Below are 13,909 nucleotides of genomic sequence, written 5' to 3'. Positions count from 1 at the left end.
GGAGATGTTATAAGAAAAAATCCAATTCCATTATACAAATTGCATTATACAAGTAATGAAAAAATTTCAACAAACTACATTGGTTTGCGTTCTTTAGACACAATTCAGCAGCCATGTATAAACCTAGACAATAAATGAAATGAAAGATTCAGTCATGCATCTTATTGTATGCCCTTAATTCACTTCAGACATACTGTACACAATGTGAAAAGTTGTATTTTTTTATTGCTGAAGTTACATGATGGAATGTCAGAAGTTCTGTTCTATTCAGACAGTGAAATAAACATTCAATGTGCTCATTCTTCCCCCAGCAATATATGAGTGAATATATACAGTACCACCAAGAGTACAGTACTGTATATTGGCAAACAGAAATAACAGGCATATCTAAATGTATTTCTGGTGCTGTATACCCTGTGTGTTCAGTCTACTGTGCAGTAAATGCATCTACACAAGTAAATATGTTGAAAATGCAAGTACAAAAACAAAAAGAACAAGAAGGGGTTATACTGATGTTTTCTTCTCATGTACAGTGTGTTTTAAGAACACAGGAAAGGGAAGAAAATGCACAAGATACTGTCTTAGAATAAGAAGCCAATGAAACATAAATACTGTATATTATTTTGTCTTGGTTGAGTACAAAAGTCACTTATATAATGTATGACTTCACCAATGGATTTCTGTGACTAAATTAACTCATGTAAGATTTTAATGTGCCAAGGCATTCTGTTTCTCTATCAAAATTGGAACAAATATACAAGGAATACATTATGTTATTAATCAAGACTACTATGGGTGGCATTATTTATAGCTCATGGTGAATATTAACAACACTCACGTTTTAAAATATGCATTATAATAAGATATAGGTTTATTCCATGCTGAAAAAAAGAAGAAAGAGAACACAACGTTTCGGCCGTGGAGCCTTCTTCAGGTGTGAGGAGTGAGGAAATCCAATACAGTATTTATGCATCATTGGTTTCTTATTCTAAGACAGTATCTTTTGCATTTTCTTCCCTTTCCTGTGTTCTTAAAACACACCGTACATGAGAAGAAAACATCAGTATAACCCCTTATTATAATCTTATTTTATAATAAGATTAATAATAATCCACAAGTACTACTAAACTACTATACCCGATCCATAAAGGTCACTTAATTGATGCCTAAATAATCGTAACAACTGTTTTATTTCCACATTTATTAGCAAACTGCCGAAAAATAAAAATAAATCTTAGCAAATCACTAAGTGATTTGCTCTGAAATCACTTAGTACTACTTCAATCCCATTTCCATTTGACTCCTCAATGTGTATCTCAATGTGACCTGTGTAATCCTTTAATCCTAACTTTGTATATATTTAAAGGTACTGATCAATCGCTTGTCTGCAAGAGACGAGATTGCTTGATGCGTGTGCTGACTACTGCATCATCAAGGTGGTCCGCAGACTATTGATCAATTAATTCAACCTTGCAACTTACTAATTTTTCTTCTTGCCTGGTAACATTTTTTCACACATAATGTGCAATTCAAGCTCTACTGTATATTGCTAAATTGTTAGTTATGAGCTTACTAGAATTTATATATGAAGAGATAATTATGAGCTATAAATGCTTAGCAGATCACATTATGACAATTATGATATCTCGGCTATCCCATTTACACAGTAAAAAATAGACTTGAGTGCAGGTTACTAATTTACACTTGGAAAAAGAAAACATTTTAAATAAGCATGCAATCACTGGTATGATGTTCTCCACCATTGTTACTGTTAGCCTTATTTTTTACCACCACTAAAAAGAATAAAATAAAACAGAATTCACTATAATGCTTTCTCCATTGAGGGTTGTCAGACTTTATCATCAACACGTTTTGTAAGTTTAGCTGCATTATTTCATTATTTCTCAAATGAATGCTTAGTGTGCATAAAAAAACAGAAGAGTACAAGTACATTAAACATTGGACTGCTAGGAAAGTATTCAAAAAACATCCTTGTATTGCTTCTTTGAAATTAGCTAAAAATAAATGTTGTATACTACTTAACTCCGCAGCTGTGTCCATGAAAAATTAAGCTTATTAAATATAGCCATTCATTAGAATAAGCAATTAAAATGGCACATTAGCATTGGCAAAGTAACTCCAGGCACTTGTTCACTTGTTTTCTATCCCTGGCCTCAGAAGACTCTTCATTGTTCTCCTAGCAACCCATATTAAGGATAACAGGAAACCAGTTAGTAATAATAATTCAGTGAATATTTTATGAAAGAACTGTATACAAAGGTAATTCACACAGCACAAAATATACATATTGACTTCAGCCAAATGTACTGTATTTAAAAATATTAACTCCTTGAAATGACATCAGCAAATTTATTATCTCTAGGTCTGTTGGTATTCTTGGTGAGGAAAAGTAACATGACTGCATTATGCATTATCCAACACCATTGTGGTCCCTCTCATCAACTCAACTAAACAAAGTCCTCCAGACAGTCCGATGGATGAAGTAATGCAGGCTTTTTCTCAGACTATCAAAGATTGTTTTTGCCAAGACCTGGTCTTACAGTGCTTTGAGTTCTCACCCCTTTACCTTGCATACAACTGCCTTGGGCTTGGGACTGTGCTGTTTCAGGAGTTTGGGGGCTGGAAGCACGTGGTGCACTTTTTTAGCTATAAACTCTTATGCCGGGAGATTAAGAAGGAATGCTGGTACTCCAAATTAAGGTGCAGTACAGGCCTGGGTTTCAAAATGTTAACACTGACTTCCTGACCAGTGTTTGCTCAGAACAAAGACAAATGGATGTGGCGGTAACTGTTCTGTCTCTATCAATTTAAACCTCTTTCTTTCCTTGATAGTCAGAAGAGTCCACAACCTGAAAAAAGATTGCATTGTGAGGCAAGGCTGAAGATGAGTCATTTCTTTCTTTTTTATTAAACAGGACAACTTTGGAGTGCTGCAGTGGTAGCCGCTTGTGGTGACACCATCTTTGAAAAGTAATTGTCTCGATGAGTAACCATTCACAGTGCCATGCCATGGTAATTAACCACTGAACACAAACGCATTCTAAAAAAAACTGTTGTACTGAAGGCGTAATTCGTGGAACTATGGTGCAGAAAAGTACAACACGTCAATGATTTACAATTCAGCTCAAAATTGGAGGCAAACTGTCTTTCCTGCTACTATGCCTGTAAATCAGTAATTTTGTAACCTGTTTTTGCTGACATAGTGAATAACTGTGAAACAATAATAAAACACACATTATACAGAAGAGTAAAATACCTGAGAGCCATTCAAAATGTTCCCCAATTATTGTTAAGAAATCTATGCTTATCTATGCATCTGAAAAATGATCACTGAATAACGTGTTGTGATCATGGAGCGTAAAATCCTGGTAAGCTGGAAAACAGTAAATTTATACAAATGCACCTGTAAGAAAAACAATGCAATACCCACCTGAATTGCAGAATTACAAACAACCTGTGGATGTTGCACCTCAAGCAACTTTTTTTTTTAATTTAGCAGATGATGCAATACTCACACAGCAAAATTACTATCTTAACTCATACTTTCATCATAGAGCGCCAAGATGAGGAGGTTTGATTATTCACTGAATACAGAGGTCTCTCTTTCCTTGACAAGTGCTTTCTGATTCCACACAACTGCCAAAGCAAAAATGATGGATGTTCTCTCTCCCTCACTTTACAGCTTCTACATTATATACAGCTCAATCTGCCTATTTCAGTGTGCTCCGTGTGAGTGTGTCAGCAAGGGAGGCTTTTTGCCAGATGTCTTCTATGCATTATCTGTCCCAAGGCAGACACTTTGGCAGTCACAATCTAAAACAGAAGCTTAAGGGTATGCAAAGAGTAAGGGTCTTCAAAGTAGCAGTCCATCAGTAATGGCTGGAACCATAAGGTAATGAATACACATATGCTGCAACTTCATTTAATAATGCACTTCCCGTGTGCATGCAGAGCACCAGTTTAAGAAGTGAAATCACCCACTAAGCTTGAAATTTCAAATCACTCATAGACAGCTACTCACCATAGGTCATAATTCTATGTTCTTGAGGATGCTAATGAGAAAGATCTCAAAATAAACCATCAAAAATCATGTCATTTCTTTAAATTGGAGCTCATTGGGCTGATTCTTTTTAGTTCCAGATGAATTTTGTTTTATACCTTGTGATTATGAGATCAGCCGTAGTTCGTCTGCTATTGACTATTTTTTTTACATTTTAAATGTTTACAAAATTAAAAAAACATCTTATATATATTAACCAATAGTTCTAACAGAAGCCTTAAAGGTTCAGAAAAAATGAATTTATTAAAAAAATACATTTTATTCATTTTACTCCAGTATGAGAAAAAATGTGGCAATATCAAAATGATCAACAAAATGAGCAACAAAATGCATATATGTGTTTTGAGACATCTGACGGGTTAGAAAATAGTTAAATCAGAAAACCTGTGGTGTAACCTATATAAACAAAGAGTAAAACAACAATTTAAAAAAATCACTTCCCGCGGAGCATGAAAATCTTATTGTTCAGTGAAAGAAAACCTATATTTTAAATGTGCTATATTTTACTGTTAAATTTAATTACTTGATTACCTGATTTCTGCATTTTCTGAGTCAAATACAGTCACATTTTTAAAATCCACTTCTTATACATCTAAAGATATCATGGAGTACAGACAAACTCTCTCTGCTAGAATAACTGGTACTTTGTTGTTGTTGTGATCCTTTATATTTGTAGTTTCATTACAATCTACAGATACAGTACATGATCAGACATTTCAACCAAAAAACTCCTTTCTCAGATGACTTGCTGGAGGAATTGCCTTGCCATTTAGTACATGGAATGCATACTGTGTATCTTGGGATGGCTGAGTTTTTTCTGGGGAATTTTTGTGCAAACTAATGCCTCTGTCAGATCATACGTTTCAGTGTCATGGCACTGCCAGATTTCTTTTCCCTTGCATTTTTCATAGGCCACTCTCTCCCATCAATAAACTCCTATTTTGTTTTTAATTGTATAATATATCACAGTTTTATCCAAATTGACTACTGCTGGGTTTAGAGTGCCGACAGTATGTCTCAAAGTTGATGAGTAAACTACAGGATTGGAGCCCAGAAAGTTACGTGGTCAAGAAAAACTCCAGGCTCTACTTATTGGACATAAACTGTCCCTTGTCCCAGTAAACTGCCCCTTCAAAAAGTCTTGTCTAATCATGATGTTTTAGGTGACACTAATATTTGTCTTCATTCATTTAGAAAGTGCCTTTGTAAGTGCCCTCTATATGTTTGAGTTTTATAGGGATTACTAGAGCTATCTGTGGACCTTTGGCTTTTTAACAGCAAGCTAAGTATTACTTTAACCAGGCCTTTAACCCCATCAAAGCAAGAGCATGTTCAGGAATTAAATCAGATATTTAAGACTACCTTATTCTGGGCCAGACCTATCCCAGTTTCACAAATGTAGAGATGACAAAATTGTAGATTATCGAACGTAAGGAGTCCTCTTTAGTTTAGTTTAATAATTATTATTATAGTTCTTGTCCATCTCAATATTGTTTTGTTTTAACCTTAATGCAAGTAACCCAACGACAGTATTCAACATCTTGTCCCATCTATTAGAAATTCTGCTCTAATGCAGGTGAGCATTTTAAATTAACTTTTTAGTGTGGCCACATGTCTAGTCCTAATTTTCAGTAAGTTATATTTTTTGTGTAATTTCCATTGCAAATTTGTAATTTCTAGCAGAGAAATCTGCTTCTTGCATTTTTGTTTTAATCAGAATTAAAAACAGTACAATTACTCCTAATTAAGAATTTAGTAACCTCTCATAAGGAATGAGAGTTGATTTCAGAACTGTTAATCTCTAACAATGTTTTAAAACCCTCAAAGGCAGTATTTAGGCAGGCCACATTCTGAAGAAAGAAATGCTTAATTCCAGCATTTAAAGTAAATTTTTCCTGGAACTACTTTAATTGAGTACATGATTGGGGCATTCAGAATTAAGCAATATAAAAATATATGTGGAAATACTGCTTGAGGGATGGAGAAACAAAAATAGTCAATCTGAGCACCCACTGTGTCCATGTGAAAAAAGCCAAAAACCAAATACATTTCTTGTATCTTGTGTAAGGGCTTGAAAATATTTAAAACATGGAGAAGGGAGAGAGACATTTATGGTGAAGAGGTGTCCATTGCTGATATGAAAATCAAATAAAGGTCTCCATCTGTAGCATCTGCAGAGTTAGGGATTTCTGTGTTACAGAGTCCAGAGACTGGATTAAAAAACATTAAGTACATAAACCAATGATAAACACGACCTAATACTGTTACGCAATATTATCACTTGGCAGAAATGATCTTCAGCATCACTGCTTAAACCCCTGATAGTAATATTTGTTTATTAATTGCTGCAAGAAACTCAGTTGTTTTATTTAGGATGTAAGCATGAGAAAAGGCTTTATAGTGTTTATTCTGAAATCTATGAAGATCAGAAAACTTGAGATGGCTTTCCTGAAATAAAGCTATTTTAATATTCTTATGTTGTAAATTTTTTAAACAATTAGCTCTTTTGATGAGTGAATTCAAACTGTATGCAGATATAATATTACAAGTAAACATTTAACTAATTCACTGCCTACAAGATGGAGTGTCACTTAAAGTCTGAGAGGATCAATATTGCCTTTGGTGACTTTTTTTTATTAAAAAAAGCCAAAGATTTGATCCTATCAAAAAAATATTCAAATTTCTGCTTATACATTGGATTATAATATTGGAATTAATTACTTAATGCTTAAATTGGCCATTGAATGCTGTGTGTTGTCTTATGAAGGGATATACTGTATAATGATGTTATGCATCCGAAAATGAGAGATGTAGTCATTCAGTGAGAAATCATTAGAGAAAGGAAATTCAGCAGTGAGCAAAGATAAGTGTCATGTTAAAACAATACAGCAGTAGTGATGAGGATTTTGAGGGATTTCTTCTTTTATTGCAAAGCTTTCTATGTTTACTTTAAAAAGGAACTCAGACGGGTTATTAAAGTAACAAAATAAATTACTGTCAGTATCACCAAATTTTACAAATTTGAAATTAAGCACAAAATCATGAACTTTGTGAAAGTACTGTAAGTCACCAAGTTGCTGCAAACCCCTGGTCTCATGACAGTTCAGGGAATTTGCAATGTGAAGTGAGTCTTCCTGCTCACTAGTCACTGTAATAATAATAATAATAATAATAATATGTAATGCGATGTGTGAGCAAATAAGCATAGGTTGTGCAAGCAACAGTTAACCAGAGAAATGTTCCAACTTGATCTGCATGCAGAGTTAACAAGTAAGTTGTATTTGTTGGCAAAACTGTCTTGGAGTCTAGAACAATATTTCTATTGGATTAAAAGAGATGTATTCACAAACCTGCTAGTTTACAATGTAATAGGGCCATTGGAAATTGTATCTATTTTGTGATTACGGTTTTACAGGTTACTGTGTACATTTTACTTTCACTGTGATGTGTAATGGACTCAACAATGCTGATTCTTTCTAACCCCGAAATATAAAAATAGCATTGCAGTTCCCCTTTAAGAAGTAATAGCAATGACTTTAAAGTGTGCATGCAACTGAACACGGCATTTATTAGAAATTAAGAGAAAATCTAATAAATATATTTAAATATGCGAGTATTGCGCTACTTATGTATTATGTAAAGAGTTAGCGTAAAGAATAGTAACACTGTGAATTGTTTTGACAGAAGTCAGGAAAGGACAAGAGCAGCTTTTTTAATGTCAGACACATTTTAGAATGTTAGCAGCCATTTTGCTTGGACAGGCTTGAAGCACAGTGTTCCAAACCAGTGGTGAACTGAAAGCTAAAGAGACATCAAAATCTCAGCAGTGAAGAACAACCCTTTTCCTGTGAGTTGCAGATATGATATACTGTATATTAATATAACATATAATATACAGTATAACACAAAACATAAGCAGAAGAATTGCAAAATTGGGAAATTAACACAGAAGAGTCTACTTACAATATAAGAAAATCTTCAGTGTTCATGTTGACACATTATTTAAATTCTTCTAACCACTTCTTCCTCTTCAGGGTCACAGGGAAGCTGAAGCCTATCCCAGCAAGCAACAGGCGCAAGAAAGGGTACACTCTAGACAGGACACCAGTCCATCCCCAGGCACAGACATGCACACACTCACACCAAGGACAATTTTCCCAGAAGCTCATTAACCTACCAGTATGTTTTTGGACTGTGGTAGGAAACTGGAGCACCCAGAGGAAACGCACATGAACAGGTGGGGAACATACAAAATCCACACAGATACAGTAGCACCCTAGGCCTGGTATTGAACCCAGGGCCTCAGTGCTACAAGATAGCAATGCAAACCACTGCGCCAAAGCATTAAAAAGGCAAAAAGTGATTGGACATACTGTACAGTTAAGTCTAGAATCTAAATCAAGGGAAGTTATGTTTAATATACAGTAACACACTAGTAAGGCTTCATTGTGTACAATTTTGGTCACTACATTTTAAAAAAGATACAGCTACTCTGGAATCAGTCCAAGCAAAAGCAACTATATAAATTAAATATTAAATAAAATAAATAAAAGGCTTAAGGGAATGTCCTACATTGATAGGCTCTAGGAACTGAAGCTTTTTAGTCTTGAACAGAGAAGATTATGAGGAGACCTAATACAAGTGTTTAAAATCCCCAAAGGCACTGGCAAACCCAACCCAGCAGAATTCTTCAAAATGAAAAGGGAAACACAAACCAGAGGTTACACATCCAAACTAGTAGAACATGCATTTGAAACGGAGAACTGGTGGCACTCTCTTACCCAAAGGATTGCAATAGTATGGAACATGTTAAAAAGCCATGTTGTTGAAGCCAGTACCATGGCTTCTTTCAAGTCATGGTTGGATGAGGTTCTTGGATAAATTGGTCAAATGGCCTCCTCTTGTTTGTAAAGGTTTTAAGAGAAAGGAGTAAGCAGGACTGCACGTCCATCATACTGAGGGGCCTGCAGTTAATTTTCTGGTTGCCTGTAAGATGCACTGAAGGTTGTGCACCAATGGACCAGCCCCCACTCTGTACCAGAAAAGCCACAAATCCTATGTACCCTCATGACATGAACTGACCAGGAGGTAACCAGGGAGGATAACAATTTTGCTGGAACTTTTTTGTAAAAATGTAATCAGATCATCTACTTCAATAACCTCCAGCAGGCCTTGTAAGGTAGCTTCTATCCTCCAGTTGCTCCAATGGCCAGATTTTAGTTGTAGTAGTGGAGCAGTTAGTTCTGGGACTGTCATCTTCATTTTAAGCCACAAGAGGGTGGCTTAGAGACATTCCAGTGCAGTTGTCTTTCATCAGGTTCTTCTATTAATAGGTTTAGCACACAAGAGAGGTTGGCTATTCATTTGGTGAGAATAGACCAGTTAAATCCCATGGTGACACACTCTTGAGCACTTTTAGTCTAGGTTTTTGGTGAGACCAAGTTGGTTTAGGACAGTTTTAAAGTTGGCAGATAAATCGGTAACAGATTAGGCTGCCACAAGTAATCTTACTCTCCAAAGGGCCAGCTGAACATTCTACACAGTTGTCTGTGAAAGGAAAGGACTAAGGAAGAAACTGGAAAGCGGAATAGGTTATAGACCATAGAAGTGTTGGGAATGTCATAACACCAGGATTGGTATGGCCTCATCACATTTCCCTCTGAAAAAAAAAGTTTGTGTAGATCTTCTGATACCACACTACCAGTTGAGGGGAACCTGTCAGACTTCGGTTACCTACTTCTCTGACACTACAATACTGTTTCAATGCTGGTGTTGCTTACTTTCTTTGTCAACAGATGGTTGAGCAACAGGAGTCTGTCCTCCAACAACTAAAGGTGAGGCTAGAAGGTGCCCTGAGTGGCATGGACAGTTTTAATGTCAGCAAAGATTTCAGTTTTCAGAGGCGATCCACAATAAAATACTGCTGCAGTGAAGATGTGCATCAGAGACCCATGGTAGTAACCCCACTGATAAATCAAAGGGAATAACCATGTCTGTGATTTCTATCTGTGTGGTAGGAAGCAGATTCCTGTCTGACAGGGCACTTTCAAACTAGTTGCTCTTCTCAGGGGCAATGCTGGATTAATGCTACAAAAACTACCCTAAACCAAAAGTAAACTATTTGGAAAAACAAAGTGTAAGCTGAGTGTAAAAGTATCCTATTTCTATCATATGCCGCCATGTTGGTCAAGAGCCATTGGAGGCCCCACATGTACACTGTAGATCATTTGCATTCTTATGCATATAAGAAACTTTAAAAAGGATGTGTGCTTTTTAATTGTCTATTGTTATCTTTGTGTGTATTTATATAACACTCCCACCACATACTGTAGTGAACAAATAACGTCTAAGCCACTGTATTTCCTAGCAACTGCCTGGAAGTCTAAAAAGAAAATGTATTTTTTTCTTTCCTCTGTGAAAATGAAAATGTAGTTCTTTCTTCTTACCTCATTACTCTGCATCTAGAATCTGATGTGACAAAACTAACAGGATATACAAAGGCTCCATGCTGTTACAAACATCTGACACGTTAAGGAGTCACTGCGGTGAAGGGTAAAAGCCCCATGAAAAGCAACTTTTACTAAATTGCTGCATGAGAATAGTAAATTGTCACCGAACAAGTTCTGCTACAAAATAACTGCAATAATTCATTCCACAACTGGTGTACTGTAAAAGTGCAGTAGGACAGTTACTGCTGTGGAAAAATTCAGGCATTAATCATCAGCAAAGGGATATAATTACTTCACATATGTTTCAAGGTTCCTTGACATGCAAACTAGAGTTTGTTTTCCAGGTTGTCTTCTTCATCTTTTCGCCATACAAATGTAATCTAGAACCACACCTATAAACATGTTACTTAACCTTTGGGAGAAGGAAGGATAAATTAGATGAGGGTTGTGAATTTGGTGTATTCATCTTAGGTACTCCCTGGCATTTTTTTTTAAATGACAGGACAAAAGCGAGTAAATGTCTAATTTCATATTGATATAAGCCACCAAAATCATAAACAGTGGCTCCAAGCTTGTCCTTGTAATGTTTACTTTCACAATAGCAGCCACATTTAGAAAATCCGTTTCTACACAGTTACATCCATGACCGATTTAAAACAAACAAACTTGGTTCAAAATACTACAAAACAAAAACAATAAGAAACAATATGATTCCCCCTTTCCCAAATACCCTACTTTCAGTCTGGCTGTACTGAAGAATGTAACTTAAAGACTTCACTTTGTCTCTTTGATCCTGTGCTTTTATCAGTCTTAAAGGGACCACAAGATCCATACACAACTGGCAATTATAAGGGCTTGCTAGGGGTGGTGTGGGATTATGACACACAAAACTCAACAAAATGATCTGGATTTTTTTAGCTAATTAATCCTTAAAAGCCACATAGATCCATATGGTATTACTTGGTGTACTGATCAAAAAACCATTTAAATGACTTGTGTAAGATTTGAATTAAAATTTCAACTATTCACGATTTACCAAAGTAAAGAAAATGACAAGGGAGCTTTTTGAATGTATGAAATGTGCTTCTGGTGACAAATGAAAAATCTGCATTGGACATGTACCCCACTAAGCTTGTGGGTAAAAAAAAAAATACACAAGGGTAAGAGACACAGATTGTGTTACAGCCCATTTTGATTGCTAATTTCCCCTTGCAACTGTAAGCCTACTTTATTTTCCACCACAGGGAAATTAAATGAATATATTACATCTGTGAAAAGGTTATAGAGTGACATGCGGTAACATGGGTGTTTAACAGCTTCCTAAAATAAATGTAGTCATCACTCGTGATTATGTGCCAAGAGAAAACATCATCAGCTAAGTGACAAGACAGGACTGAAATTGTTTCAGCTGACATTTGGTACTGTGTTACTATTATCCCTATAGGACCATGTGGCTATAACAAAAAGACAATCTTTTTTGTCTTTGGAGAAGGTTTTTTAAGACCTGGTAGATGAAGGCAGTGAGTTCACCTGTTTTCAAACATCGCTTCAGGTGTTATCTTCAAGACTAAAAGTTGAACAAGATTTAGCCCAAGTTAGTTAAAAACATCCTGGCACAATCTATAAAATTTGCATTTCAGGGAGAAACAAATACCACATTGTCTTTGTGTAAAAAGAAACAATACGTTTAGAACTAGCCTATTAAACTGCATATTTAGATAGAAGGTTAAATCATACTTTAAAAAAGCAAGAGAGAAATGTCTTCTACATTTTGCGAGATTACAATGGTGAGACTATGGAACATTTCAGCCATCACTAATTTTGTTTTTTTACAACATATTATTACTACTTTAAATTTTTTCCCTCTTTTTCCCCAGATACACCTCTTCTCATTTTTAAAACCAGATATTCGTGAAATTTAAGAAGAGACTAAGAAAATAATCAAGGTGTATGAAATGTAGTCTGGTTCACCTGAATCATTTTTAGAACATGAAGTATGAACTTCACTAACACAAAATTATGTTACTTTGTAATTCTGTAAAAAGTATAGAAAGCATGTAAAGATGTGTATGAATTATGGAAATTCTGTTAATTTTACAATATTTCATTCCAGTAGAGCAAGCAGCCACAGCAAAATAGGACTTTTTCACCTCTCCATAACATTGCAAACGCCAGAGGTAGATATATGAATATTATTTTCTCCTCTCTATACTCCATAAAATAAAGTTCCAGAGCACTCTTTAGAAGCAGGTGGGGAGGAGTAAGTTTAGGAGGAAGCAAGGAGCTTAGTCTCCTTAAGTGGAGCTTTTCTTGTGCAGGGAGATAAGCTTTTCCATCGAAAGCTGCTCATAAGTAAGTAAAAGCACTGTGCGTGACAAATTTTCTCACTGTGTGTTCTTTCTTTTTTCCTGGCACTTCCATAAACTGTATATTATATAAATTCTAAAATTCATGGAAATAGCTGTCTGAAAACCATTGCACTACTTTATCCAGGCCCTGCGCTAAAATTTACACATTAAAAACTGCATTGAGGGAAAACAAACACAAAAAATGATACTTCTTGTGCACTGTGTACACACACACAGAACAAAAAGTGAAGTGTACAGTATGTGGGGGTAAAAGCCACAGAAATTCTATAATTAAGTAGAGGATATAGAATCTTATTTTAAACCATCATACAAACATACAATACTGTATGTCTGTGCCTAATGTATTTAATTTATTAAACAAAACACACCGACAAGAGTTAGGTATAAGAGAAATGAATGAACAGCCCCAGAATGGAATTATTGTTTAAGGGGACACCATGTATTAGAACAATGACTACATGTCTGTGAGTGTGCATAATGTGAAACAAAATTGTTGTTTGTAATATCCCAAAAACAACCTAACAGAGCCCGTGAGTAACAAGGAGGCAGGTTATAAGGACCCACAAAGACATCCTCAAGGGGCAGATTAGGACAATTCATGCATGGTGACAGGCGGAGAACTTTGCAGCCAAGCAACCTCCACACTAGTACAGAAAGATAAATTACACTTACAAGACGATTGGGACAAAAAAAAGTGCATAAAACCCCATGAGTGAGAAACTGTAAGAGGAGGAAAAACATGCTGAAACCCCCCAGCATTACCCTCCTTTCAACTGCAGAAAGGTTTTTCAAAATCAAAAACGCAGGATAAAAATGTAGTTCCTCCTAAAGCTGTGTAAAATACTTCGTAAAACTACATGTCTGGAGAAGCAGCAGGCTCGGATTACCACATATCAGCAGAGGGCAGGAAGGTAAAGCTCTCCTGCTTTTCGTCTCTGTGTGGGATCATGGGTTTCTGCACTCATCATGCTTACACACATTGAAACGCATGGAAAAGAATTTTAATTCTC

The 13,909-nt window shown here is 35.7% G+C and overlaps 1 protein-coding gene across 1 annotated transcript in view; it reads right to left on the bottom strand.

Moving 5' to 3' along the window:
• cntn4 (contactin 4) overlaps positions 1-13,909 on the bottom strand; it is a 132,223-nt gene that overhangs the window by 82,334 nt on the left and 35,980 nt on the right. The gene's annotated exons all lie outside the window — the stretch shown is intronic.

Source organism: Atractosteus spatula, chromosome 5, assembly GCF_055471065.1.
Source record: "Atractosteus spatula isolate fAtrSpa1 chromosome 5, fAtrSpa1.hap1, whole genome shotgun sequence".
In the NCBI taxonomy this organism is placed as follows: Eukaryota; Metazoa; Chordata; class Actinopteri; order Semionotiformes; family Lepisosteidae; genus Atractosteus; species Atractosteus spatula.
This window is presented reverse-complemented; position numbering and strand designations above follow the sequence as displayed.